Genomic DNA, 27326 nt, shown 5'->3' with positions numbered 1-27326 from the left:
CTTATACCTTTTGCGATTTACCATAATTTTTTATTATTTGTCTTATTTTTCAGTTTTGCGCAATTTTGTCCGACTACGTATCTCCATGTACGTTATTATAAGGATCACATTTGGTACTGTAGCGAAATGTGCATTATTGTGGAAATGCAGGGCGTTACACGGTGCGTCATTTTCCGTAATTATTTTATATTTTCCTTAGTCCTTAGTTTTTCAAAATTTTATTCGACCAATCATCTCTGTTTACGCTACTCTAACGATTACAGGTGAAACTTTTGCGAAATCCGCATTATTCTGTAAATATCACGCGTTGTACCTGCTGCCATTTTCCGTAGTTTTTTTTAAATATTTTTCTCATTCTTTAGTTTTTCAAAATACTCGTCGTGGTGGCTCAGTGTCTAAGGCGTTGTGCTGCTGAGCACGAGCACGCGGGTTGGATTCCCTGCCGCGGTGGCGCTTTTCTGATGGAGGCGAAAAGCAAAAACGCCCGTGTGTACGAGATTTCGGCGCATGGTAAAGATCCCCAGGTGGTCAAAATTAATCCGGAACCGTCCACTACACTCTTAGTCAATTCCTGGTTATACGACCCGTATGCAGGCGGGCCGCCGCGTCATTTTAAAGCCGCTTATAAAGCGGCGGTTCAGGAGGCCTCGCGCGCAAGCCGCCGGCCAAACACGTGGCCCACCAAACACGCGGCCCGGCGTTTAACCGGCCGTATTGAGGGCCGCCTAACCAGCGGGCCACCTAAACACCGGGCCGTGTGTTCGGCAGGCCACTGGTCGTAATTTTTCTACGCGGCCCGTTATGCTAATCTATTCCCGCTTACGAAGAGGCCCCCAAATCATACGGCCCCTCATATAAGCGGCCTTCTTGCTTTTCACACAAAAAAAGAAAAAACCAGGCACTCGGCCAGAATTGAGTCCATCCGTTTTTTTTTCGCTTGCATTGCCAGGCCAACGTCAGCATCCCGTGACGAGTGCTCTAACACATGTTTCAGCATAACACGCACACAAAGTGCACACGGCACATACACGCAACCCTACGGAGAATGGAACCTGTGTCTACTACAACACATGAAGAGGCGGGTATCATAACCACTGCGCCAGGACGCACGGGGTTGCTGGGGAGTGCAAACATGGGCTTATAAGTATTCAGCATGCTGTTGCCCGTCTAGCAGGAGTCTTAAATAACACATTCGGCGGCGAGTGACTTTCTTTAGAACACCGTTTTTGAATAACTCTACCAAAGAGGCATAACACTACGGTTTGGGGGCTTTAAGTACATTCGTACGAGCGGAAACCTTTTGTCATGCTGTGTACCCGTTTCAACAGTATGATGCGCCGTGCGGTGATTTATTCCATCGATGCAAACGGAATTGATAACAGTTCTTCTGTCTTGCTACGAAAAGTATACTTGGACATTGGCAGAAAGTGCCCCCTATGACAATGCATGCAAATAACTAGCACGTAAGGCACACTGTCGTGCTGAACATAAGAGCTGTCTGGCAAGTATACCAAGCATGAAATGGTGTACTGAATTTTTTCTGCTCGTCGTAGCTCTTCTGATGGTGCGGTTACATGCCTTCATATTTATTTTTGTAATAGGGGGCGGTAGTAAATTACGTCTCTGGTAATGCAATGAACCAATAATAAATTACTCACTCCATATAACATTGTGTCGCGACATCCGCAGAATTGGTGATCGCGAGCACACAAAAATTATCTTAGCTTTTTCTCGCGCAGACCGGATAGGCGCTCGGCCGTGTAACTTGCAACGCCCTGCATTTCCAGAAAAACGCTGTTTTCGCGTAAGTTCCACCTTTAATCGTTATAGTATCGTAAATAAAGATCATTGGTCAAACCAAATTTTGAGAAACCAAAAATTAAGAAAAATATAAAAAAGAATGACGGAAACTGGCAAACAGTATAACACCCTGCATTTCCACAATAATGCAGATTTTGCGGAAATTCCACTTGTAATCGTTATCATAGCGTAGATCGAGATAATTGGCCGAACATAATTTCGAAAAACTAAAAACCAAGAAAATACTTAAACTGGTGAGCCGTGTAACGCCCTTCATTGACAAAAAATGCAGATTTGGCGCAAGTAACACCCGTAATCGTTATAATAGGGTAAATGAGACAATTGGACGGACAGGACTTTAAAAAATCAAGACATTTGGCTTTAAAAGACTCACACTCAAGAGAAGCGGCATAAGAATGCTGGGCATTATAGTAGACAATTCTCTTAATTTCTGCAATTTTTTTTAAGTGGCCTCATTTCATTCGCGCTTCCGTTATTAACGAGTTATATTATTGTACGCGGAAGCGCAAGGTCGCGGTTCAGCATTTTCAACATTTTCAAGCCCGTTCAACAAAACCATAGCACTTGGTCATGAACGCACACTTGTGCATCTGTAGTTTAGATCGTATAAAACAATGCCACCAATAAATGGGTTACAATGGCTGCAATTGCACTAACACATTTGTTATTTGTGCACTTCTGGGACATCTTCATGACCTTAGTTGCCATGCAATAATGACCTCAGTTGTCATGTAATGAGGTTTTACCTTTATAATCTCATTGTTTTGCCACCTGATCTATCAGGCCTCAATGCACATACCACGAATTTAAAAAAAAAACTCCCTATATTTATAATGCCATGTTGCAAGCAAAGCTGTAAAGCAAGTATCTGTATACCTTAAACCTATCCGGATCTTGAAGTGATAGTCTACTCATACAAGCTTGGGACATGAACAGAGAGCTGAGTTGGGTATGTAAATTTTAAGTATTTTGTCATTTTCGAATTCATGAGCACGCACAAGTGTGAGATGAAAATTACAGGAATGACACCATGTCGAAGGAACAATGTTTTCTTTTTATTGATATCAAAAATACAAATATGAACACGAAATACTTATACTGAAATAACAAATGCAAATATTAGCAGATTTCCCTTATGGAACACACCAATGGAAATATTATTTTGTGGAAGAGCAAATAAGGACCTGTCAAGATAAAATTATTGCTTTCACTTATGGAATTTTCGGCAGCTTGCTGAACAGGGAGGAAACTCATCTTTTCTTGCAGGCTGCTGACTCTATAACGCCCAACGATTGTCCTAAAGCTGACGGGTATCTCATGTCCTGATGTGATATATTACCAAACAAAGAAAAAGTACTTTCTCCGGGCTTCAATTATGGTCCAGGTACACCACTTCCGATGGTGTAGAAGGCCTTTGTAGAATCACCCCAGCAATCTTTGACCCGGGAGCTGCTGCTTCTGGAATTTCGTCGCACTGGAATGGAAACAGCGTTGTAAACATTTAAAAAACCTTGAGTTACGGGTAGCATTCTGTTTTGTTGGCACTGCGCGAAGAAAAGGAACGGCAGTTGAAAAAGTGACCAGGTACCAAATTGTGACGTTATTTATCGGCGTTAATACAGTATAGCCTGAAGGGGCGCAGCAGAAGTATCACCAACGCCTTAGCAGATATGTGAAAATATCATAAATCAGGCAAGTGCATCGCTGTAGTTTAGGCTATTATTTCTTTCTTGCTGCTTATTTTCAAACGCTCTCCAAAAGGACGTTTTCTTCATATACATAGGGAGGCCGAGCGCTTTTTCAGTGCATAGACGTGCGAGAAAACTTTGGCATAATTTTATTTGACGCCGGCACGTCAATTGGACGTCGTAAAAAAATTTTTTTTCGCTGTTACACGCGGAGGGTAATGTGCCCTAGTTTCTTTTTATGAAACAATTCGCACCAATCGTATGGCGCAAAACATTTTATGAAAGATCGAATAAAACTGCTAGCAATATCTCTTGCTAAAGCATAGGTAAACTGCGCGCACCGAGCAACAGCCAGCGCATCTGTAACAACCATAGCCTCCTGTATAACGCCTTTACAGGAGGCTGTGTAACAAACTTAGAAGCCACCGCTTTGAGCAACCTCCACGCCGGCGCCGCGCCGCGTTTGCGCTGCCAATGCTATCATGTTTCTGCAAACCGCGAGTTGACACTCCTGAGAGACGACAGCCATGCCGAACACAACAAGATGGGGGCTGGTGTTACTCATGAATGTTGCTTCATGTGAAAACTTTACCACTTAAAAGCACCGTAAGGAAGTTTCCAAATACCCACAGGATCCAGACTACTCAACGTGCCAGAAAATTTACTAGCCGAAACGACGACGCGAAAACCTAGTTACGAAAAAACGTTACCTATCTTTTTGCTACGCCTACCGAAAATGACAAGCAGTGGCCATAGAATATCGAAAAATACAAAATTGAAACTGGGTTTTATGTGGCTTGACCTTGACAATGGGGTGCGTGTAAAAATGCAAATTCTTTATGGCCCCACGCTATACTCATTACGGCAACGGAAGTACCTCACATGTGCAAGCGTTTTCATTTTTCTCCTGGATCCCAAAACGGCCGCCGCACTGGGAAACCGAATCCTCTCTATAAGCACGTCAAATTTACCGTACGATCCCGCGTATCGGAGAACGGTTTTGGCGCGGGCTTCTTACGACGGCGCAAAAGGCATAATTTCGTGGCCCTTGCTATATTGTATGCAAACACAAATTCTTACAGTCTGCGCTCCCCCACCCCTCGAAAAAATAAAAAGAAATCCAGGGTCTTACCTATCCGCTCGTGTTCAACCGGGCTATGCCCGTAATACACACACCAGCCGGCTTGACATGGCACCGCTGCTTGGCTTGCTTTCCCGGTGGCCCTAATAAACCCATCGCATTCGCAGTTGCTTCCACTGTTACACCGACCTCGAATCACACATTTGATGTCAGCGGAAGCGAACGTAGTCAAGAAAGTGTGAACGCTCGGAACTGAGTATGAACTATACAGAGCAAGAGTCAAAGCGCGGGACCCCAACTTGCTCCGCGCTGAAATTCCTCCGTACTGCGCACCCGCGCTAAAAAGAAATCACCGGACCACAACTCGCCACGCGCGAACTTTTTTTCACTTCTACTGCGCATGTGCGCGCAAGATTTTTTAAAATGTTTTTCGGCTTTCGCCGCGTCGTCGGGCGCGCGTCGTCGGCCGCCGCAAAGGAAGGTCGCGGGCCATTGTGTGAGGGGGAATACGCGCATGCGCCGCAAGCCACACATATCGCTCGGAGCTTCACGATTGCCCCCCTCTTTTTATTTATTTCCTGTCGTCAGGCTACCCGCTAGTTTATAGCCGTGACACGGGTTGTTGGCGCAGCATATGAGCGTGCTGTAACCACCTGAGGTTTTGTCACGGAAAAGAAGTATGTCAGGGCAACGCCGCCTGTATTAACATTGCCTGACGCGTCACGCGCTTTTCAATTGGAAGGGTAGGGACGCTTAGTTCAGGCACTGATCCGCTATGTGGCGCGTGCCGGCGGACATTTCGCCTTACGTCACTGCTCGCGAGTCGCGAACGCTGCACCCACTTCTACGACGTGTGTCTGTCAGCTTGCCTGTTGGGCTTCAAGGGCCGTTTCGCTTACATCTTAGCCGTGACGGGGCGCTAGTTCTGTGGCGCACTGGGGATCTCGTTCAACGTGTCGCTCGCTTCATACTTGCTGCATTTTTCCAAAGATAAAGACGGAGGCGGACTGAAATAGTCTAAGAACATACTGATTGTCGGGTAGACATATAGCTAACAGAAAAACGATATTTTCGGATGGGGCAGCCATTATTTTACTGATATTTTTCTTTCTGGAGTATTTAGAGAAGAAAAAATTGCGTGCACGTTTTTTGTTCAGGCGCTTACTTCTACGATTACTTTCCAATAATATCACGTGCTTGTAAACTTCAGAAAATTATAGGAAACAAAAGGATAAGCAGCTGCGATCCCGCCACGCTGTCCGGGCGCTTCTACAGTATAGTCCTCAATTGTAGAAGTGCGTACCGATGCGGAGTGCGAACAGGGGGGTCAAAACAACACCTAAATGCGGAGGCAATAGAGGGGGGATGCCCCACTCAGAAAATTTCAGGGCCTGTGATCCGAGTAGATAAGCGCGCAAAGCCGGCATCAGCCTGCGGCAGCGCAAGGGATTTTGTTTCGTGACAAAGGAAGTTTTATCAGTGACAGACCAAGACAGACAGGCATGGTGAAAAACAAGAAGGCGTAGGAGCGCCGCCTCGGGAACGCTAAACAAACTTTCCACTATTTTGCATAGTTTCCGAGAAGCGGCGCTGGCTGGCGGACACGAAAGCACGCTGGAAGGCTACGGAGCGGGGAAGGGTAGGAGAGAGCAACAGGAGAGTGGCTGTTTGGCCATTTTTCGCTCACGCGTTAGGCACTGTTTATACAGGCGGCGTTGGTCAGGGCCTCTTATATCACGGTATTGAGGCTGCCCACCGTATATAAATAGGACGCTATCCGGGACGCGACTAAGAGTGTATAGCGCGCCTGATCGCATGCGTTGCGTCGACGCGTTAAACCCTGCAATCAATCAATCAAATCAATCAATAAATCAAAACCGGTTCGAAATTTCTTTCGACCAATTATCTTAGTTTACGTTATCATAACTACTACATTTACTACTTTCGCGAAATCGGCATTATTGTGGAAATTCAGGGCGTTGCACGTTGCGCCATTTTCCGTAATTATTTTATATATTTCTTATTTTTTAGTTTTTCAAAATTTTGTACCACGAATCATGTCCATTTACGCTATTATAACGATTACAGGTGGAACGTTACCGAAATGTGCATTATTGCGGAAATGCAGGGTGTTTTACGTTTCGCCATCCTGCATGATGTTTTTACATTTTTCTTGTTTTTTAGTTCTTCTAATTTTCGTGCGACCAGTTACCTCCATTTACGCCATTATAGCAATTACAGGTGGATCTTCCACGATATCTGCGTTTCTGTGGAAATGCAGGGCGCTACACGGTCCTCGCTGGGTGGGTATTCGGCACACAATGCTACGCATTAATAACTTGCACAGCAGGTACGATGTCTCTTTCTCATACGGGTATAAAAAATTGGCGCAGCTTGTAATAGTGGTGCAAGGCTAGAGAGGAAGCACAGCTGAACCTCGGTCACTGCATCTCCCATGAATTTCCCAACTTGCGGCTCAAAGTTCCCCATGACTTTCATGTCCGGATGCTTTCGTCCAAGGAGGTTAAAAAAATGCTTAAAAAATTGCTTTCGACCGCAGGCTTTCACATTTCTCCCAAAGAGGGCCAGTTGGCACGAGCCTGAACCCACGGCAACCGATCTGTAGCGCGAGCTTCTCCTGTGCTCCACATTCAGGCTCCAACGCACGTGGACTGTCAAGTGAAGAACACGCGAGAAAGAGAGAGAGAGAATAACTCTATTTCTGACGAGCCTCAGTCCTAGCGAGTGCCCCTCAGGTGAGGGAGGCTCGCCAGGTAATCCTGAGCCCTAGTGGCGGTCAGGAGCTGTAGCTCGGGCGAGAAGCTCCCGGTAACCTCCAGCCAGGTAGTGGGAGGGTTGGGTAAACGGAGCGCGAAGCGACTAAAACCTGACTGGAACACGGACGTTGTTGCCAGCATACTGTACAAACGCGTGCTGGCAACACTGCTTCGTCCTGACCGCAACCGACGCTGAACGCTGCCCCTCACGGCTACGCTGGCAACACTTGCAACGCGCACTGAACAACGTTCGTGTTGCGGTCAGGTTTTAGTCGCTTCGTTCAGCTGTGCTGCCCATCACCAACAAGACGCGTATAACGAGCTACAGTGAATCAGTAGCCCAGCTTTATTTGGAAGCTCCTGCAATGTGCCTTTCTTGCTGGTTGCTTACTTCAAACTGCTGCTGAGTGTTCTCTGTGCGATCCTTGTGTGAAGTGTTGCAACGCGCACTGAACGATGACCGTGTTGCGGTCAGGTTTTAGTCGCTTCGCTCAGCGCTGCCCATCACCTACAGGACGCGTCTGCCGAGCTACAGTGAATCAGTAGCCTAGCTTTATTTGGAAGCTTGTGCAATGTGCCCTTCTTGCTGGTTGCTTTCTTCAAACTGCTGCTGAGTGTTTTCCGTGCGATCCTTGTGTGAAGTTGGCTCACCGTGGTGCATTTGGTGCAGCACCACCACCCGTTTGTGCCAAGTAATCTGAGAGTGGAAGGCGAGCGTTACGCTTCCTGCAAGCTTTCGACATTGGTGCCTGTGCTGCTTCGTGTATTGCCCGGCGTGCTTCCGGCCGTCACTTTTATCTCATAGTTGTGATGGAATACGCCTAGCAGTAGTGACTAATAACTCAGAACTTCTAGATAACCTAGTGTGCTTCAACATGGTTTTACATTCTACTAGAGCGTGCAAGCTCCGCTTCAGTATGTTAGTAGTGCATTCTAGCCTGTGGGATCTGTAGTCGCATATTTTGACGTGTGTCGGTATATGTATGTTCCGTTCAGAAGAATTTATTGAGCATGTAGTCTTAAGTTTGTGCGAAGGGCGAGCAACAAAACGCACAATGCTTTTTAACTGTACATAGAAGGTCTAGTTACAGATGTGACCTGTGCTACCCACTTATGATGCCTGCTTCGCTTATATTTATGTCAGCAAGGCAGGTACAGACTGCTTCCAAATAATTGCCACATATACAGCAGAAAAGTGCCGCAATGTTTTGTGTTTGCATTCGGCGTTAGGATAGGATGATGTGCTGTTTTATACCCAACCACCCCGGATTTTCTGTTTCTACTAGTGGAACAGCTGCACCATAGCTACTTTTACCTTCCAACCACTCTTCAAGAGCTCATTGGTACGTGCATCAGTTCTGGGTGCGAAGACCACAAGGACATTAAACAGACAGGACGGGCGCTACTTGCAACCGATTTATTTAGGGTATGTCGATCAGGTATAAGAAGCATAAAAAAGTTCACAGGATCAGGTATAAGAAGCATAAAAAAAGGTCACAGGCGTTTGGCAAGAGCACATTCCTTGGAGTAGATTGATAAAGAGGGGGCTCACTCACAAATTGTTCTTTCATTTGATACGAAACGTTTGTTACATTATGTGCCATTACATCCGTGCTTTCTTCCACTATTTTTCTTTTTGTCAACTTGGGTGAACAATTACAATGTTGCACTCAAACGGCCAGTGTACTTTTCTACCGATGGTGCACATTTTCAAGTGGTCCCTGATACATCAGCTGATTTGGCCAATGAAAGCTTTATGTCAAGTCAAAGGTGTCTCATCGCACAACTAACAAGGGGGTTAGCATGCTTCTTACCACAAATTTTGTGCATCTTTCCTTGTGTTATTGTTGCACAAAGCATGGCACACTTTGAAGGTACCGAAAACACTGTCGGAAGATTTCATCTGGAGGCGACCTTTTTAAAGTTGTGCACATTTCGGTGTGACCTTGGTATGATCTTGGAAAAAGTTTTATTTCAAAAATGGTCTGCAGTAGCCGTTGTTGACACAGCTTTTGCCTTATAAGAGTCACAGCCAAGATGTTTAGAGGACTACACAACAGATAACGTTTCCACCTGCACTATTTTTATGCGGGAGCACTAGGTTCCCCACTTTGTAGTGTTGTGCCCGCTGTTGAGTGAAGCCTGTCATTCAAGCCTGTGTGTGCCCTGAATAGTGGCGCATGCTCTCTCAGGGATTGGCAAGGACAGGGTACTGTTATAGTGTGGAGGCACTAGGAGCAGGGTCCATCTGGACCCACTTAGTGAGTGCTGTAGCTGCACAGGATGCGCAGCGGACGATAGTGCGGAGAGACGGTTAGCATTATATATATATACATTAAGACAAACTCGAGGGGACGGTGAAAATTTGTATTACCAGAAATTCGTCTTCAGCGGACGTTATTGCGTTGTGGATGTTACAAGTGAACAAAAGTGTTGTTCATCTTAATCATGGCACATGGAGTTCATCTTAAGCGGAGTCTGGTACTTGTAGGGGTGTGAAGCCTTGGGAAAAAGGAGCTGAGCATGGCCAGTGGTCAATTTACTATGACAGCAAAGAGGGAAGCCACCAACTTGGAGGGGCGGAAAAAGCGGGGAGCCCCAGCTCGGGGAATCAACATGGCTTTGTGAGAGAGGTGCAGTTTTCTTACAATATATATATCCGGATTCTGGCCTGTGTGGCTTTATTGCCTCATGCTTGTGCAGTGTATTGGCCCCACAGGCTCCACTGGCGGAAGGACAGGCCAACTATTTCAACTGATATCGAAGCTCAGTGTCACACACAGTCGTCGTACTGAACAAAAAACAAATCAGAACGATGACCAAGCTGTGCTTCCTCCACTCAAGCGCTCCTACTTGCACTTCCTGTAATCAAATGACTTCCAAACTCTTCTTTATAATGGAGGATATGTAGTTCACAGAAAACAATGAAAATGAAGCGCCGACTGTGCATGCTACATCAGATTGCCAAAACAAAAACATTGTCTTCCAAAGGAATTAGATGCACTACTCCTGCGATATTCCTTTTTTCTAGAAGTGTACAATGATAGAATTCGGTACTGCAAATCACGTGCAAGTAGAAAAAGTAATTGCAAATATAATAAATTGTGTTCGAATATGAATATCATTGGTTTAGTGTAACAGCTTTGAAAGCTGAGGTCAAAGATAACTTGGGCAATCACGACCTAACACGAGAATGTGTGCACTGATTAGAAAATGGTACAAAAAAAAGGTGAAGAAAAGACAGCGGAGCAGTGAACAAAAAAACTCCCAAGCATTTCCCCGAGGGTGAACATGGTTAAGTGCGAATGCACGGGGTGATGCTATGAGGGGGAGTAAAGTTAAAATCCGTTGGCATTCACCCGTTAGCGCGCGCGAGCCGACCCACGGAGGTCTGGCAGTTTATCGCTGCATATATAGGGGGTTGAATGTGAACATCTTCGACAGAACTCTGTCTGGTTGGGTTAAACTTAAGAGGCAAATACACCAACCAAGGGCGTTTATTCAAAGCGGTCCCAACGTTTCGGAGCCAACTCGGCTCCTTCATCAGGGGTGACTATGTACAACAAGAAGCAGCGGTTATATAGGTGTCTTCTTCTTTTTCTTTTTTCTTACTGTATTCTTTCCCTTGCGCGTCGGAGGCCGTGGGCGTAGATGGTGGGAAGGGCTCCGAGGGATCTGTTCAGGCCTTGCCGGTTCCCTTGTATGTGCCAAGACTCAAGCAGTAATCTTTGTGAGTAATTCGTTTCGGTGCCAATCACCTGCGCGCCGTCAAAGTTAATCCGGTGGTCAGCTTTTTCGCAGTGCTCGGCCAATGCACTGCGCTGAGTGTCGGACTTGCGAACGTCGTTTTTGTGTTGGCGGAGGCGTTCCGGGAAGTTCATGGTCTCCCCAACATAACTAGCGGGGCATTGTGCGCAAGCAATTTTGTAGACGACCCCTTGTGATTTTTCTTTTGGCGGCCGCTCTTTAGGTCGAGGTATGAGCCGTCCAAGAGTTGACACTGGCTTGTGGGAGATGACAATGCCTTCCTTGCGAAGAATGCGGGATAACGTTTCACTCGTTCCTTTAACATAGGGGACGGAAATACGGGTGGGTCGGCGTGCGGAGGGGGTGGGGGGGCAGACGGCGGAGACAGGAGAGGGGTTGTTGACCGGCGGCGTCAGTGCAGAGGAATTTCCTTGGTTGCAGCCCGGCTGGGGGAGACGGCGTTTGACGCGTCGTATGAACTTGCTCGTGTATCCATTTTTCTTCAGGTCGGCGATTACGGCTTTTTCTTCTTTCTTCCGGTCCTCTTCTGTTGAGCATATAGTTCTGGCTCTAAGTAAGAGAGCTGAGACCACAGAAGATTTGTGGGAATTTGGGTGGCAGGAATCGAATTGCAGGTAGCGGCCGGTGTGGGTGGGTTTCCTGTATACTGTGAAATTTAGTCCGTCTGGCTGTCTTTTTATCAAAACGTCGAGGAATGGTAAGGTGCTGTTCGTTTCTTTTTCCATGGTGAATTGGATGGCTGGTTCAATCGAATTTAGCTGCGACAGGAAGTTGTCTGCTGTTGTTTCTTTGATGACACAAAAGCAGTCGTCCACGTACCGGAGAAACACCTTGGGCTTTTCGGGGAAATTTTCCAGAGCGGTCCTTTCAATTTTTTCCATTACAAGGTTGGCTGTGGTCACGGAAATAGCTGCCCCCATCGCAGTTCCACTTACTTGCCTGAAATATTCCTGCTTGTAGCAGAAATATGTGCTTTGCAGGCAGAACTGTAGAAGCTGCGTTATCTCGCCGACGCTGAGGCAGGTCCTGGAGCTCAGGCTGTCGTCGTTCTCGAGAGCACTTGTGGCGGTCGCGACGGCCAGGGAAACAGGGACGCTGGTGAAAAGCGACACGACGTCAAAAGAGACGAGTCTGTCCCCAGGGTCGATCGGCACTTCGGAGACAAGTTCGACGAAGTGGCCGGCGTTCTTGACGTGGGTGGGCGTTTTGCCGACGAGAGGGGAGAGAACCTGATGAAGGAAGTTGGACAGGGCTCGAAGTGGTGAAGTTGTGAAGTCCACAATAGGCCGGAGGGGCACATCGGGTTTATGAATTTTTGGTAGCCCATAAAAACCAGGCGCTGAGCCATTCCGGCAGATCAGTCGCAGATATAGGCTTCGGAAATCGGGGTACTTCTTGAAAATGTTGGCCAGGAGTTTGTTAAGCTCCCTTTGAACTTGGGGGGTTGGGTCCTTTTTCAGTTTTTCGTACGTTGAGCAATCGAAGAGGTCTTGAACTTTGCTTTCGTAGGCTTGGCGGTCAAGCACGACGGTACAATTTCCCTTGTCGGCAGGGAGGATGACTACATTATCATCATCTCGTAGGTTACGGATGGCTGCGGCTTCATCTGCGTTTAAGTTATGTTGGTGCTGTCGGGGAATGCTCCCGAGAACGCCAATCACCTTCAATCTGACTTCCTCTCGGACGCCTGCCTCAAGACGCATAACCCCACTTTCGATGGCAGTCACCATTTTTTCCAGAGGGGGCCGGGTAGTCGTAACGTTAAAGCCATGACCTTTGGACAAAACTTCCGTCTCGGAAGGAGAGAGTTGTCTGGATGACAAATTAACAACAAAGCTGGCACGGTCAGCGGGTGTGGCCTCTTTTTTCTTCAGTGCCGAAAGCTTGCTTTCTTGGGATGCCTGATGTTTTTCTGATGCAGACGAAGCGATACTTTTTGCAAAAGAATCCAGTGAATCAAACTTGCCTGGTATGCGATGCTCCAGTTGCCGGCGGAGTTGGGACCGCTTTGAATAAACGCCCTTGGTTGGTGTATTTGCCTCTTAAATATATAGGGGGGTACGCCACGCCGAGCGCGCCGAGCCAGGTGGCTGAGAGAGGAGGCGAGCGCAAGGGGAGAGGGACAGCGGCGCACGGCAGCTGCAGCCGAGCGAGGGGGAGAGGAGAGAGTGTGACGTCTCGGTGGAGAGAGAGGCACGCGGCAGCTGCTGGGGAGAGGAGGAGCGCTGTGGCGTCATACCATGACGTCACGGCGCGAGGAGCGGTGCGGGGAGCGGCGCGCACCCGCGCAGCCACGGCGAGGAGGCGGAGCGAGCGCGGTCACGTGGTGAAGTGACGTCACCGCGCCGTTGCTACCGACGCTCCTCTCCGCTCCACGCCGTTGCTAGGGAGAGGAGGACTGCGGACGCCGCCGCCGCCGCCGCCGGCGGTGGAAGGTTTGGGGTCGCTTATAAAGTGCATTCGCACTTAAAATTTGGCACACATGGATGTGGTTCTTCAACATGCTGTGAATAGCAGTATATATTTGACTGGATGCAGTCCTTCCAGTCATTCAAAAGAGGACCTTGCTATGCATGCCTACTAGGACCAGGATGTTACTGCAGGCATTGCCAACAAGTAATAACTCAATGTCTTGCTCATGCCGTTCTCTTGAGTAGATGGTTCTTCCCAGCTCATAAACTCTGTACTGGTAACATTCCACTTCATCTAATGTACACCAGAGTGAACAAATTGGCTTTGGGCAAGGTTTTGCATGCATTAGGCTTTCTTGCATGGCGTAGGTGTCGTGCAATAAAGCCGACCTAAGCCGGCGTGTCTTGCGGTAACCCACTGTAACTGCCCAGCAACTAGGATGTTTTGTTGCCATCATCGAAGACATGGGTTCAATCCCAGCTCTGGCAGCCATTTTTCTGGTAGAGGTGGAAAAGAAAACCTCTGTATAGAGACTTCATTGCACATTTCAAGGCCCCCAAGTGGTACAACTTGATCCATAGCTCCTAATGTGGTGTCCTTCAAGGAGCATGTGCAGCTTCGGCACGTAAAACAAAGCCCCCTCCCCCCCTCCTGCAAAAAGGATACGTATTTCAGCTGTTGAAGTCACTTAACTACATTAGACTAATAGAGGACCTTTACTTTCAGATTTTGTATTGACTTAGAAATTTGGTGCTTCCTTGACAGACCGGTGTTTTATCGCAGCCCTTCAGGATTTAGGGTATTTCTTTCAACAGTGAGCAAACCATGGTGTACACCAGATATTGCCACTTCAGGCAAGAGCAGACAGGTAGATAATGCTATCGGTCGCAGTGAAAAGTTGTGCCAGCTCTAAACATTTTGGTCAAGTTGTCATCCCATTCATGTTATGACTGGGGACTTTTAAATTTGTAATAGTGCCGTGGAGGCATTTCCTGCCAGCTAGTGTACACAGACGAACTGACGACTCTTCAGTAAAAATATTGTCTGCACTTAGTGAAAAATAAAGTAGGATTTATGGCTTGCTTTGCTGCCATATTTTCATTTCAATCTGTTAAGCAGGACCTGGCAGTCAAGGTTACTTGTAGAATCGACACTTGATTGATTGATTGATTTTATGGTTTAACACGGCGACGCAATGCAGGCGATGAGGTGCACCGTAGTGGAGGGTTCCAGATTAATTTTGACCACCTGGGGATCTTTAACGTGCGCCGAAATCTCGTACACACGGGCGTTTTCGCTTTTCGCCTCCATCAGAAAAGCGGCTGCCGCTGCCGGGAACCGAACCCGCGACTTCGTGCTCAGCAGCGCAACGCCTTAGCCACTGAGCCACCGCGACGGGTAGAACTGACACTTGGACAAGCAGATACAAACTATAATGACAAGATGCAAAAAAAAAGGAATCGCACTAGTAAATAAATTTTATTCATAACAATCCACACAAATATATACACCGACATACACTTGTAATGCAGGTTTTATGCTATAAGGCGTACAACTGCAATTAACAAATATATTTGTGTCATTTGTGTGCTTACATTGAGGTGTACAAAACTGTAGGCACCAAAAACAATAGCAATGGCCATGAAAGGCACACGTACCCATTGAAAATTATATTCTGGCATTGGAGAAATATTCTGACATGGAGAAAAAATAAATTCTACATAACTGCACTTCAACAACAATACATAAACAATCCATATGGATTATGTATATAGTCAGCTGAAGATGAAAGACAGGATCTATCCATCTCCGGTGTTTTTTTTTACTTTGCCGTGGCTAAAACCACGACTGGCTTCATAGATAGTGACCTACCCGAGGCAGCCAGCGACAATGGGGGCCAGTGTGCCAAAAAATTGCTGGGTAGGAGCGGCACGCCCCGTCAGGAGGGGCTGAATAATCTCCAACCTCACCAGCTTCGCTTTTCTCACAGTGTGACTGCTGGCCCAAGATGTAGTGGCTGTAACAATCAGTACCGACCATTCCACTCAGTATGTATATCACCAGTCAGCACCTCGAATTCAGCGCTTAGTCACAAGTCAGTATCAGTCAGCCGGACCCGATTCTCACCTATGCAGAAGTCAAAGTGCACAACTAAACCACACAGGTACTATATCTGCCTGCTTGACTACCATTATTAATTTTTTAGCATACCCGTTCATTCAAACGTTCAGAACCTTTACCAACTTTGTCTTTACATGGAGAAGCTTTTTTTTGGCATGACGCTCGTTTGCGCACATGCGGAAACGCTTGAGTGTGTGCAAAACAGTTCCAACTTGGCCATATTTCAAGCGTGGCAACGCCGTCATTCTTGCGCGGAAGCATAATGTTTTGCAGTAGCAGAAGCACTACTCGACAAAAATTTCTTCAGGGGCTGTGGCGCTTTCAGATAAGCTGCGCCCCTCTTGTAGCACCTTCCTCAAAGTGGCTTGCCAGCCCTACAAGTGACCAAGTTGGGTATACAACAGTTGACCCCGGTCAAGGCCGGCAATGAGAACCGTACATGTAGTTATCTTCAGGATATCTTTTTGAGCCACGCCTTCGTACCAAAGCGATAGGAACCAAAATGAAAAATGCTTTGGCCATGTCGCTGCTGGCCATGTCGCACGCAAAGAAAAAAGTTGAGCAGTGTAAATAATTCTTTGCAAAACTATTCTTTTTTGCACTTTGGCAGGGCATGAGCAACAAAATCACTGAATCGCTCCACAGCAATCACTTTCTTCTTGCTCCGCAAGTGTCCTGGCTCTAACACGCAGCTCAAACAGATGAGGCACCCTACTCCGCTGACCATGAACAGAAGTTGGGCTCCAGCAACATAACAAGTGGTGCCAAGTTTATACCGAGTTTGTTGTGTCCTGGCTTGTGGCTCCCTCGGAGTAACAGGTCCTGACAAAAAATGGGCCGTAACAGTTAGACAAATGATTGCAAGGAAAAAAAATCAATTTCTCCTTTTACAGGATTACATGACACAATGAAAGTTCACATATATGCATGAGCAAACACACACGCACTCCTTAAAGGAAGGTCCATGTCAGTGAGGCATGGGTGACATAACACTGCCCCTTTGGAAGGGGCAATGTTATGCTCTTCATTTTGCTGGATGACGTGGCCAGCATGTCAAAGATGGCAAGACCGAGAGAAGGAATGTTGATGCGGAAGGGAGACAGCGGCATTCTACTCGTTCGTAACTGTCACACATAAGAAGCTGCATCACGCTTCCATGACTTTCTTACACTAGCGAGGACCACATCTGCTTCTTGTAAGCACAGTCGTGATCCCACTCATCATTCCCCACCCTCTCATTAGTGGGGTGCGGCTCCTCCCCCGAGTTAGTGATGGCTGTGACAGTGTGTAGTGATGCAAGTAGTACAGATAAATTTTAGTATAACTTTGCTAGGTGCCCTACCTTATTGAATTGCACCTGTCATTTTGTCAACCTGTGAAGTCTGCCGAAATATTCGTGCAAGAAAGAAAAAAAAGAAAGAGTGTGACGATGTTAGACCACACAGAAAACAGCGCAGTAGAAGCAAAGGATGGGGTGAGGACGGGACAAGAGCTAACTTTCGATAAATGCTTTACTGTAGGACCAGCATGTATAAACACATCTGGCCTGTAATAGGAGAGAAAGAGAGAAAAACATAAAAACGAAAAACTGTTGGAAAGCAAAGCTTTAAACGACACCCACAACAATTTCCCATGGGATATCCCTTGAATTCTTCTCACATGTGGCTCTACAACGAGTGAAACCAGAGATTCTGCCAGCCGTTACTTGAAATTCGCGGGGGCGGCGTCCCAAACGCTGCAGCGTCGGCCACGGCCTGGCTAGAGTGGTGGACGCTGCCGCCGTAGCCTGCCTGTGCGTCGGCATAAAGAAAACGGAGAGGAGCGTCTTCCGAAGGGTGAGACAGCAGAACCTAGCCATCCTGATGTGCTAGCTTGGGGCTACACCACTGCGTGACACAAGCGCAGACACCGAAACAATTTGGCATGTGAGCTTATTGATTCCAATTTATACTGATTTAAAGTTTAGTAAGTTTGAGAATTGCAAGAAAGCTGAGGGAACTTTTATAATCACTATTTATCAGGACCAGTTGCTACTTTTGCCTTTTGTTTTTTCTTAAAACACAACCGAACTGATATTCATCAATTTGAAAAATGGAGCCCCATTCATGGCAAGTAGTGCGCAAAAAGTAGCGTTTCTCTAGTGGCCAGATGTCTGTATGTGGTTTGTACGGTTTGTTTTCCCGCCCTGCAAACCACGTGGCGGTTTTCGTCTCTCATCTTTTGCTGTTTGTTTTTGTTTCATTTTCTCCTCTTACGAGCCAGATGTGTTTATATGCGCTGGTCCTGCAATAAAGACTTTGTTGAAACTTTGCACTTGTCCCGTCCTCGACTTGTGTTTTTACTACACTATGTTTCTCGTGTGAGTATGAACCAACATGCCCAAACATTTTCTCTTGTACCCTCCAATAGTTTCAAAGAAACAGGCCATGCAATTCAGCTGATATTGTGTTCATCACCACACTTTTAGAACTTGATTGATTGATTGTAGGGTTTAATGTGCCGACGCAACGCAGGTGATGAGGCACACCATAGTGGAGGGCTCTGGATAAATTTTGAACACCTGGGGATCTTTAACGTGCGCCGCAACCTCGTACACACGGGCGATTTTGCTTTCCGCCTCGATTAGAAAAGCGGCCGTCGTGGCCGAGAATCGAACCCACGACCTCGTGTTCAGCAGCACAACGCCTTAGCCACATGCTTTAGAACTTCACAGCATAAACAATGCCAAGGTAATCATGCACTGTCGAACCTAGAATAGTGGCTGTACTAGTCACACAGAACGACATAAGTAACAGTCACTAAGCAGTGCTTAGTGTCGGTTCAAGCACTACCACATCAATTGACATTAGGTAAACAAATTTTTTCATCTAGCATGCATTGCATTCTGTAAGCATATATGCTGGTGTATGCATATATGCATATTTTGTATACATACGCACTAGTGGCATAGGCAAGATGCATAAACTTGTGTATAGCTTCTTAGCCAACGCCTTTTGGCCTTGGCCAGTTAAACACCAGTCAGATTAAATTGTGGTGGAGGAACTCCTGACGTTTGTACTGTGGATACGGGCAAATTTTGATACAGTCAGGCACACATCACATTTCTGATAAAATGTGGCACTCCCCAGCATTCAGCTGAGCGACAGTGGGCCCACAGTACTGGATGCATTGCATGGACATTTAGAACGTAACGACACCCTGCAGTGTATGGGGATAGCATTCCAGCTTACTCCATTGTGGGGTAATATTTGACAGCTGAAGCAAAAACCACCATAATTGTTTGGCCATCGAAGTCAACCAACGTGTAAGCAAGGTGCTCACTGCATGTTCCAAAACATGCAAACGTCTATTGCAATCCCGTCCTGTCTATTATGTTAGGTTATTATGCACGCTTTCAGTGTTTAATCAACTTCTAATTTTCGCTACGCATTCCCATTGAACGTCCGCAATACCGGCAGCTGCGCCACCGATGTGTGCAACATTTGTGAGCGTCGCCCTCGCCTTACCGCGGACAAATTTACCCGTAAATTTCAACCTCATAAAAATCAGATTTCATCACATTTAAATGTTTTCAAAAGAATGTTCGATCACTGACTGATTCGCACTCTCTCACTCACAAGACATCCAATCGTCATCGCATCGTCACAAGTTCTCGAAGCGAAGATCGGCAAATCGTAACGGTCATTCTTAGCGGTTTTCAACAATATCGATGCAACCAGGCAGGTTTCATTCACGGCAAATCATGCCTGAACATCAAAGGAGTACTATAAAAACAACGGCACAGCCGCAAGCAATGAAGCAACCAAGTTACAGCCACGGGACGCGCAACAACGCCGGTAAGCAGGTCGGCCGATTCCACTGGTATTTGTACTATACACAGCTCAAGAGTAGAGAATCGCTAGGCTTCGAAGCTATTTGGGCTTCGGGTGCGTCACTTAAGCTCGAAAACCTCGTAATATAGACCGTAAATAATTATTAAGCGGTATTTGAGTTCGATAACTCACTTGCCGTAAACAGACATGGGCGCCGCCATCTTGGAAGTTTGTTTACATCAATGTTACCAGACGAGCATCGACATTTCGCTAAATTAAAAGGCCACTTACAATTATTGCGATTTTGGGTACTCATTAGGCTTAAAAACAAAGCCAAAGTAGCATGGTATTCATCCACAAAACACAAAATTCGCTGTTGCAAATTATGGTGCAATGAGAATGCGTTTGTAGCAATTGTGTCACCATACTGGATTGGCAGAAAATTTTAATGCATACAAGGTATTTTTATTTAGTTATGCTGTCTTTCAGTGGGTCAGCACGCTTACTGTCCTGTGTCGCGCTGCTTCTGCGGACCGTGTGGCTTGCTGCTAGAGTTGTCTTTCAAAAAAGTCCGGCATTTATTCGTTCTTTTCTGTGACCAGCCACCAGTAACAGACATGTTTTCACTGTTTTTTCCATATGCTGCAAGCTATGTTCAATCAGGTGTGTGTGGCACCTGAGGTAAGCTTCCACACATTTCTACATTCTCCAGATGTGTGAAATAGAACAAGGTCGCTTTTCCGCCAGATTCATGGCTCACACAAGAAAACTGGCGCTCAACTAAGAATAGCTTGTTCTGTTTGGTTTATTTCAGAAACAATGATTTCTTCTATGGCTTGAGCATTGTTGGACAAATACACTGGCATATTGGAGTCCAGCATGATGATACCATTGCCCACTGTGCGTATAAAGATAAAGGAGCATTTAAAAAGTTGGAATGCAAAATAAATGTTCTGAGTTATGTCGGCAGCCCATGCGTGTTTTGTCCTCCATTGCAGTTTGTACAGAGTGATTTTGATAAGATTGGTAGCAGAATATCTGACACTGAATTTGCTCACCACTGGCTGCACTAGAAGAAATCGCAAACATGATAATACGTAACTAGTATACTGTGAATCTCTCTGAACACTGAGCTAGAAATAATTCTCAAAAGGAAAAAAAAAGAGTAAAGAAAAAAAGGGGAAAAAAAAGGTTGCTCAAGATTACGATACCCCCAATGCAAAATCGGAGCGCAGTGCAAACTGCAGTCTTCCCGGTGACGGCGCGTAACTGCTGTGTCTCAGAAGTGACCGCGTCATCAGTGAACACACGACAGCGGGCGCAACTCTGGTGTTTTATCACAGTGCATCACTGCCGCCGAGCATGTCTCGCGCGGCCTCTGCTTACTGCCCTCCCCCTCACACTTTCACCATACTTTCCTCCTCCACCTTCCTGTTTGCTCTATCTCATTTATCTCTGGTGCCCTCTTCTTCATTCGGTTACACCGAAGCCGACAGTGATGTGAACCTCCACCTTCCTGTTTGCTCTATCTCATTTATCTCTGGTGCCCTCTTTATTCGGTTACACCGAAGCCGACAGCGACGTGAAACCACAGAAGCGAAATGGGCACTTAAGGGGTGCCCTCTAAATAAGAAATGGCAAGCAGATTACCTTAGAAAGCTGTGTTTCAATGAAATTTCGTTTATACCTAACCTATCCTAACCTTGTAGCTGAACAGTTGGCATTGTTCAATTTACCCCAGTCAGCAAAAGCATGATATACAGCTGTTTAACTCCAGCCCTTGTTCATTTTTAAAAAGTGTTTTTTCCGTTCTTTCCTTACTTTTTTTGCTGCTCCAGCAGGGCTGGGAGCATGAGCATGCAAGAAAAAATGTTTATATGTGTTTCACATGAAAAGTTGTATGGCCATGACACCTTAACTTTCATTACAAATTTCCTGCTTCACTTTAACCGAAGCAATTGAATAATTAAGTGAAGCATCAGTTTTACATCTAAAAAATGGGTAAAATAAGCAAGTCCACCAAGGCAATAAATATTTTAAAGACAAAATGAAATGTCTATTTATATGCTATGTTAAAGTTGGGAAAATTAAAATTCTTCATGGTTAGTGTTTGCTGTTAATTCAATTTGCAACATTGTTTACTGTTTGAAGCATTTATAATTTACAAAAATTCCTTGGGGCACTTAGTCTGCTTATGTGGTTTTCAAATAACAAGCATTGTGGCTTCAGCTGGCATTATATGCTTCCTGCACTTTGGTCTTGTCATTGTACTTGCCTGGTCAACCAAAGTTAGCTGGTGCAGAATCTAGCAGTACACCCGACGTCAAGCACATTCCATACCAAGACACGGTGCTAGTAACTCCAATACCTTTGAGAAACATCATGTAAACTGATAGGTTCGCCTGGCGTGCTATTGAGGCACAATTATGTAGTCCTCCAACAGCTCCGACAAATACCAGGCAATCTGATGGCTCCAGATGGGAGGTTATTGAGCCACGCAGTCTTGTAAGAGCCACCAAGGACTTCCTTTCGTTTTTGATGTTATTTCTCCTTTTAGTACACTTTTGCTCATAAGCCATGCTCCACGCGTACCTGATAAATATCAGGGCCATTCACTGCTTATAACACTAAATATTTCGCCTCATGGAGCAGATAAGGCTTGCACCTCATTATAATGATGATGATAACTGATAGTGGTATCCCTTTTGTAGCGGGGTGATGACATGTCATCTCACCAAAAAAAAACTAATATACCTGTGTTTTACACGCACTTAATACTAGCTCTGCTCTTAGGGCAGGCACAAAAAAACTTATTAGGCACAGAATACTTATTCTTTCTGTTACACGTGGTAGCTGTCCTAGGCAATATTCCCGTCTGCTTTTCATCCACCAGCATTCTATTAGAATATCTTCTCTTTGTCGCCTCGACAGCCCTGAAGTTGACTTCCTCTGTGCTACCCTGAAACCCTGCGGCTTCTGGAAGCCAAATATTTCCCTCTAGGTTTGGATGGATACCCTCGCATTCAAACACTATGTGCCGCATAGTTTGTTTCTTTTCCGCAGACCGCGCATACCCCATCACTTTGTGTATACTTTCCCACAAAGCTCTTAGTTCACAAGCAATCTGTCCTAGCCTCGAGAAGCAAAATGCTTCCCTTAGAATTATCGTAGAAATTTTCCTTTCTATTGTCCAATTTCTCAGCCCTGTACATTTCTAACGACGTTTTAGCTTCCATTTCTTCTCTCCATTTATTCATTTCTATCTGCCTTGCCTCCTTTTGGTTGCTTTGGCTGTCTTAGCTTCTCCACTGTTGTTTCTGCATTTCATCTAGTCTTCCTTAACCATTGTGTGTCCATGCTTTTCATGTATATGTACCTGAAAACCTTAGCTGTCCACCTACGTCGATCCATTGCTCTCAGCCTCCTCTCAAAACATATTTTACTCTGAGCTTCTCGAACTGGAAATGCCGCTCAGGCCATTCCTCTGCGCACTGCTTCGTTACTTGTTTTTCCGTGCGCTCCTAAGGGCAAATGGCCTACTGTTCTCTGGTTCACTTGAAGGTCTGATTTTAAGCTTATTAATACAGAAATAAAAGTTGGCTCTGCCGCACAACATGCAAACTTACAAGCCTCACTGCATGGCTTGTTCCTTGGGGTAGGTGTTTTAGCACGACACCAAAGCCATGCAAGAAAGCGTACCACAAAAGCCTTGCACAAAAGTGGAACTCTTGCAGCCAATGTTGGCTGCAAGAGTTGGCTGCAACCAATATATTGGTTAATTTGAAGTTACTTAGCATAAAAAAAAGAGAATGTGAAAGCAATTGAAAAAACAAATGTGCGCGGATAACGCAATCTCACTGGTAGTAACCCACAACGGAGAAACTTGTAATGCTTCATGTGAAGGAAGGGAACGTGAAAATTGCAGTAAAGGCTGTGGGATAAAGAGAACAGAATTGGGGCTGCTGCGATAACGGCCATTTTGGACCTCTCGTCGTGGCAAACAAGAAGACAGAATAATCAGATGGCGAATAACTTCACCGTATGAAATTTCAGACGTCTTATACACTGGCACAGCCAGGTAGATGGCAGTGCCACTGATGCTTTCGAATTATTGGACATTCCAAAAAAATTGACCAGTGACCGTGTACAGCGCTCGGCGATTGAAACGCGATACTCGGAGCGTGTGGCTGCCGGTGCTTGTTGCGTTACAGGTGAGCGCTTGTGAAAGCGAGCTGATGCATTGTGGTATACGGTGAGGGTGAGAGTGTTCGTGACGCATGCTTAGTGCATCTGGGAGACAGCCCTTCAGTGTGTGGTTCTTGACGGCGCCATAGGGGTGCTACTTGCCATGGCCTCAAAACGCTGCGGCTGCGTGCTGCGCCGGGCCACGATAACACATCGCGATAAATGTGCATTCAAATTCTTCATAATGCGCACGGTGCCCGCTCGCCCAGCTTCGCACGGTGCGGCGCAGCACGCAGGCACAGCGTTTTGAAGCCATGGCATGTAGCACCCCTATGGCGCCGCCAAGAACCACACACTGAAGGGCTGTCTCCCGGATGCACTAAGCATGCATCACGAACACTCTCACCCTCATTGTATACCACAATGCATCAGCTCGCTTTCACAAGCGCTCACCTGTGGCGCAACAAGCACCGGCAGCCACGCGCTCAGAGTATCGCGTTTCAATTGCTGAGCACTGTACGTAGAGATCGAAGTCAAACATTATGACTAATTTTTCATCAAGGAATTTGGCATCACTACTCGTTTAAAAGCACCTTTTGTTACATAAAAACTTGCACACACCTATAAGGTTGCAATCAAGGAATGCGAGGCCTGAATAAAACGGAACACTCGGTGGATGAGTGTGAAAGGAAAACCTATGGGCAACAGATGGATTTGGATAAAGCAGGATAGGAGAAATCGGAAATGGAGCAGACAGGCCTCTGTTCTGGAGTGTACACAGATAGACTCAGGATGATGACTACGGCATGAGCAATGTGAGAAAAATTCTGGTCTGGCGATGTGGGGCCGGTCAAGGAGTGCCCCGTGTCAGCAAAAAAGTAGCGATGGCTACCTATTCTTCGATTACCTGAGGCTCCTTTAATCTTAAAACCCCACTTGCATTGCTTGAGGAAATTTTTGCCGAAACGCAATTTCATTAGTAAATTGCAATAAATAACTGACTTCTAAAACGACCATGTACAGCAACCTCTGTAGTGCAGTCTTAGCGGTAAAAAAAAAGAAACAGCAGCTTTGCATGCACTCAACACCAATGTTTGGGCACCAAATGTGAGTGCATTAGGTGGGTGCACCACATGGTATGCAGTATTTGTTCATTGTTAGCATCGAGTGTCTCCATTTCACTTTCCCCTGAAGAGAATAAGTCGCGGCATGTATCCTGTGGAATCCATTCCATCTTCTAACTCCTGCATGCGAGCGCTAGGAATTCTCAAATATGTTTCCTAAAAAATTACAACAGAAATTGTGGTGACAGGTGCAAATTGTATTTTTACACACACACACACACACACACACACACACACACACACACACACACACACACACACACACACACACACACACACACGCACGCACGCACGCACGCTTATATAATCCAGCTTCTCAACAGGAATATACTTTCACTGCACTGTCCCTACGAAAGACAGACTGCGAAGCGCAGATTTAGCGAAATACTTACACCCGCAACGAGAACAGTGACGCCCTTAGCCCAAGGCATCGACAAGCAGTCTCTTGAGGTAGGTCTGTCTCTCTTTAGAAACAGCGCAGGTCACCCGTCGGCCACTCGTACACGTGCACCGGCTGTAGTGGAAATTTTCGACCAGCCCCTGTAATGGAAGCAGTGAGCGACGTCTCGATGACATACGATACCGAAATAAATGCCTCCGAAACTGTGACCGCTTTGCATTTGTGCATGCAACCCATAACACCTGTTCTGCTTACTGAGGCTGTGAACGTTCACCTCGGTGTAATAACTGTCACCAGTAGTAAGCATAGTGACACCATAGCTAGCAGATTCGAGCTCAGTTACGCATATGAGCCCGTAAGAAAAAAAAATCACGACGCTATGCTTGCGGGTGCGCGTTCGCAAGAAATATGGCACGTAGCTTACCCACTTTAAAATGAGCCTACACTTCTACCACGAGCCCTTAAGCCAGCAACACCTTGTGTGTTTTCTTCGGGGTATAAAAAGCGCAATATCAGATGACTAAACACTTACCTCCTGACGAGCTTGTCGCTACCACCGACGTAGACGGCCACAAAATCGAGCTCGCTAAGTCTCCGCCTTTGTGTCATCGAAGCTGAATGTTTGAAGTTGAGGCGCAGACTGACGTGAGGCTCGGTAGCACCCTAGGAACGTCAGCTGGAATAACAGCTGCCATTTTAAACCACAACAGCGTACAAGCCGTCCGTCCGTTCTGTTTAAATGGTGCCGCAAAAGCACGGACAGACGAACAAGAAACAAGAAATGCACAAAACAACGTCGTCAGCGTTGTCAGCATGGCCAAAGCCCCTCGATTTTTCACACCAAAGTTGGAGAGATTTTGAGGCCAAAAAGACAGCGTTGCCAGCATAGTTGGGTGCGTTTAGGCCGATTTGGCGGCGGTTGTGGTCAGGTTTTAGTCGGATGCAACGGAGCGGGGGTAAAGAGGGGCATTCCCAAATGGCGTGTGGCGTGGTACCTCGAGCGCCACATGCCGGGAGATCACGCCACGAACAGTGGACAGAGTGTTCTGGAAGGTCAAGCTGGACGACGCCGGGCGCTCTTCACACGGCGCACGCTGACGTGGGCTTGGTATTTCTTTGCGAGCTCTCCGTGAGGCGCCAGCCCACGTGCAAATGTGGATGACGCCGGGCGTTCATCAAAAGCGCAATCTCACGTGCACTCGGTATGTCTTCTTGGCATTTTTCTTGCGAACGCCACCGTACCAAGCTCAAGCTAAACAGCTCTGCTGTCAAACGTTTCACCCGCGACACAGCGAATTAGGCGTTCGGGCAACGTGTATCTCCTATGCGAGAACTGCAACGCTCACTTGCAATGGAGAAGGCATTGCCAACTTCCCATGTGCGGATGTTCGCTCCACCGAATTCGCGACAGCAAAACGCACTGGTGTGCACGTGCTTGAAAAGTTGTTATTTAATGTGGTTGCAGATTATAGCACTGTTACTGAAAGTAAGAAACTAACCGAAAGTGTTCCCGAATTGCAAACCAATCGACTATGCCCTCCACCTATTTTCGGTGTTCTCTTTAACGAAATATGGTGCATACTCCGGTTAATTAGAAATTTTGCATGGAACACTTGGAAATAAAAAATAGTACAGCGTCACCCGGTAGTATAGCACATACAGAAAGACCGCCTTCTAGGAAACAAAGAAAGAAAAGAACATTCTCTAGTTCACTAGTTTAGTTTAGTTTAGTTTAGTTTAGTTGCATTCACTAAATGCAAAGTTCTGTCCTTTACGCGTAAACACATTACCACACACGAAACCTACTGCATTAACTCTGTTCCAATTGACCGCACGTGCACTCACAAATATCTAGGAGTTCATCTGACGTCATCACTTCTTGGGTGAAACATATTAAAACCATTCGTTCAGAAGCTTCGCGCACATTAGGCTACTTACGACGTAACTTGCGATCTGCATCTCCTGAAATAAAGAAACTCGCATATCTAACATACGTGCGACCAAAACACGAGTACGCATCGTCCATCTGGCATCCCTCACAAGCTTATCTCGCCGGTGATTTGGAAGCCGTTCAAAACCGCGCAGCTCGTTTCATTACGTCACAATATTCAAGACACGTCAGTGTAACCGCACTAAA

The 27326-nt window shown here is 46.2% G+C and overlaps 2 long non-coding RNA genes across 2 annotated transcripts; both read left to right on the top strand.

Annotated features, from left to right (window-relative positions):
• The first annotated feature begins 8473 nt into the window (after positions 1 to 8473).
• LOC144157797 (uncharacterized) lies at positions 8474 to 8994 on the top strand. Its single transcript, XR_013319861.1, has 2 exons — positions 8474 to 8806; positions 8840 to 8994. It is a non-coding gene; the product is annotated as an uncharacterized LOC144157797 (long non-coding RNA).
• A 9749-nt stretch (positions 8995 to 18743) lies between these two features.
• On the top strand, positions 18744 to 20345 carry LOC144157795 (uncharacterized). Its single transcript, XR_013319860.1, has 3 exons — positions 18744 to 19504; positions 20130 to 20161; positions 20295 to 20345. It is a non-coding gene; the product is annotated as an uncharacterized LOC144157795 (long non-coding RNA).
• Positions 20346 to 27326: the final 6981 nt, after the last annotated feature.

Source organism: Haemaphysalis longicornis, unplaced genomic scaffold (genome assembly GCF_048455015.1).
Source record: "Haemaphysalis longicornis isolate Haplotype H1 unplaced genomic scaffold, Haemaphysalis longicornis Haplotype H1 scaffold_10, whole genome shotgun sequence".
NCBI classification, from domain to species: Eukaryota; Metazoa; Arthropoda; class Arachnida; order Ixodida; family Ixodidae; genus Haemaphysalis; species Haemaphysalis longicornis.
This window is presented reverse-complemented; position numbering and strand designations above follow the sequence as displayed.